We start from the raw sequence: 3,804 nt of genomic DNA, 5'->3' as shown, positions 1-3,804 counted from the left end.
AGGATATTTAATTTCGTATAGGAATAAATTATACAATTTATTATTATACACTTTCTGGCAGATTGTGTCAAATAGCTCTATGAAAAAACAGTAAAAAAAAATTCATCCTGCCCCCACACAACTGTGAAACCACCACAAAGAGCATGCAATATGAAATACAATCTCCTAAACTGAGAAGAGATTATAACTGTATTTGTCTCTATGATATAAATATTAGATTATCCTTCACAGCATAGAAACAAACAGCAGTAAACAGATTTGTCCAAATTGTCTAGAATTTCACTTATATTTCTCCAAGATGTTCTACATTAACTGTTGCAAATTATATAAAATGAACATGGTATTAAAGTTAAAATGGTTAAATAGAATACATGACCTATGGAAAATATTGCAAAATTTAATTGCCTGATACATTTAAATTATTTAAAACATTTATAATTACTTAAAATTACGTTCATAATAGGAGCACTTTTCTGGTTTTGTTCTTAATCATATTACATTATCATAGACACTTAAGAAAAATGAGAGGTTGATAATTTAAACAGAAGGTCTCACAGAAAACACACTTACAACTCCATAGCAACGAACTTAGCAGGGAGTACGGTACTAGGTATTCAACAGCTTCTTAAAGTAAGATTGATTTTTAGTGTATTTTATACATTTGTGAAATGTGTTGCATATTTATAAATATTAAGTACATATCACTTTGTGTAGAAAGTGGCAGGGCATATATTTCAACTCCAATTAAAGCTGAGAGAATAGATGTTGGAGAAGTTGTAAACTCCTGAGATCACAAAAGAAGTCGCAGAGCCAGAAATTTACCTTAGACCAGTTCCTCTAAATCCTGTGCCCTTTTCCTATTCAAAGATCACCTAGTTGGTCAAAGAGTAAAGGCAAGATGTAAACCCAGGTCTTGGAATACAGTCTAGTGTTTATTCAATATTCAGTTATCAAAGATTTAATGAATATCTACTACAATGATACTAAGTATTTATGACATTACAATAAAGACCTAATCCCTGCCTCACCTTCATGATGAAGAGTTGAACAGAGTACTAAATATATATGACAGTGCAGTGACAAAGTGACTAGTGTGGCACAGGATACTATTGGAGAGGAAAGAAATGGGCATGGGGGAGTGAAAAGAGCAAGTGATATTTAAGCTGAGAGCTCAAGACTAGTCAGAGTTAGACAAAGAAAGAAAGAAAGGGAAAGGGGAGTTCAGTGCAAATTTCCCAAGAAAAAGAGAGCATGGCATCTTAGGAAAACAAGATGGATTCCAGTAACGATCAGAGGAGACAGTATGAGTGGGAGCAGCATTGTTGAGAAACAGTAAGTGCACTTAGTGTCATCTTACAAAGTTTAGACTTCAAACTTTGTGTGAAGACACCGATGAGTTTTCTTTTTCTTTTAGCTTTATTGAATTATATTTGTATACTAAAAAATGCACATATTCAATATATACATTTTGAAGAGTTTGAACATATGCATACACCTATGATGCCATCACCACATCGAGGTACTAAACGTATCCATCACATCCAGAAATTTCCTTGTGTTCTTTTGTGCATGTATGATTCTGTTTTGTTTTGTTTTATTTGTAGGAACTTTTTTATTATGAGATATATCTTCTTAACATATTTTAAAGTGAATATACTATATTGTTAACTTAGGTACTTAAGATCTGAAACTATAAAACTCTTTGAAGAAAATATAGGGGAAAATCTTTTTGATATTAGTCTTGGTAAAAATTGTATGGGTTTGATACCAAAAGCTTAGGCAACAAAACTAAAAATAGAGGAAACTATAAAACTCTTTGAAGAAAATATAGGGGAAAATCTTTTTGATATTAGTCTTGGTAATAATTGTATGGGTTTGATACCAAAAGCTTAGGCAACAAAACTAAAAATAGACAAGTGGGACTGCATTGAGCTAAAAAGCTTCTGCACAGCACAGGAAACAATCAACAGAGTGAAGGTAACATGAAAGGTTGATTAGTGGACACAGAAGAATAGCAAGATGAAAAAACATAAGCCCTATTGGAGTTCAGTCTACCCAGAAACCTATAATCAATAACGCTTTACTGCATATAACCAAATGACTAGAAGCGAGATCAAATGTGCACATCACAAAAAAATGATTGAATTTTGCAATGATGAATAGGCTAATTACCCTGAATAGATCAACAATATTGTGTGTATATATATATATATTGAAATACAACTCTGTACCCATAAATATGTACAACCAATATGTTTCAACAAAAATTTTAAAAAATAAAATAAATTCAAAAAAAAGAAAAGGCAACCTATGGAACGGGGCAATATTTGCAAACCATGTGCCTGATAAAAGGTTAATTTCCAAAATATATAAGAATTTCCTACAACTCAATAGCAAAAAGTAAATAATGTAATTTAAAAACGGGCAAAGCTTGAATAAACATTTTTTCTAAAGAAGACATGCTAATCACCACCAGATGTATAAAAAGATGCTCAACATCACTAATCATCAGGGAAATGCAGATCAAAACCACAATGAGATATTACCTCCCACCTGTTAAACTAGCTATTCAAAAAAATAATAAGTATTGGTAAGGATGTTGAGAAATTGGAACCCTTATACATTTTTTCTGAGAAGAGAGCATGGTGTGTATACTACAGAAAATATTGTAAAGGTTCTTCAAACGATTAAAAATGGAACTACCATATGATCCATCAATCCCACTTCTGGGCATACAATCAAGAACAATTAAAATCAGTATTTCAAAGAGATATCTGCACCCTCATGTTTACTGCAGTGTTGTTCACAATAGCTAAAAAAACTTGTTAAACAACCCAAATGCCCATCAATAGATGAAGGTGTAAAGAAAATAGACACACACAGTGAAATATCATTGTCTTTAAAAAAGGAAATCCTACCATTTGTGACAACATGTATAAACTTAGAGGACATTATGCTCAGCCAGTCACAGAAGGACAAAAATGACATGATTCCACTTACATGAGGGGTCTAAAAACATCAAACTCATAGTAGCAGAGAATAGAATGGCCATTGTTAGGGGCTGATGTGGGGGTGGGGGGTGGGGTGGGAAATGAGAAATTGTCGCTCAATGACTAGAATGTGTCAGTTATGCAAGATAAATATGTTTGAAAGATCTTCTGTCACTCAGGAGATTTAAATGGGTGAGACATGATTCTATTCGAATCTTAGAAATGTTATTCTGATTTCTGGTTAATCACATCAAGTCGAACACATGTCTTTATCTCCTTTTGTTCCTAAAATTCTGGAAACATGACAAGAGATCAATTTAAAAAGTTGAAAACCCAAAAGATCAAATAGATTGATAGAGGAAACATCAGAAAATGACAAATAGCTACAAATATTTTGAAGGTGGAAAGCAAACAAATAGTGGTAACAGTTGCCACTAGCCACAGCAATCTATTCGGCACTTAAAATATAGCTAGTGTGACTGAGAAAATACTTTTAATTTTAATTGATTTAAATTTAAATTATTATGTGCAGCTAGTGGCCACCATATTGAATAGAAATCATTCACTTATGTTTTCAGACCACAATAGAATTAAACTAGAAATCAGTAACAGAAAGACAGCTGGGAAAGCCCAAAATATTTGGAAGTTTCCCCACTTTCAAATTATCTGTAGGTCAAGGAAAAAGTATCTCATATTCAACATTTTATCAAAAGTCCTAGATAGTGCAATAAAACAAGAAAAAAAAAGGTGTATAGACTGGAAAGAAAGAAGTAAAGATATCTATTTATTCACAGATGACACAATTCTATATGTA

The sequence above is a fragment of the Galeopterus variegatus genome, unplaced genomic scaffold, assembly GCF_000696425.1.
Source record: "Galeopterus variegatus unplaced genomic scaffold, G_variegatus-3.0.2 Scaffold1115, whole genome shotgun sequence".
Lineage (NCBI taxonomy): Eukaryota > Metazoa > Chordata > Mammalia > Dermoptera > Cynocephalidae > Galeopterus > Galeopterus variegatus.
This window is presented reverse-complemented; position numbering follows the sequence as displayed.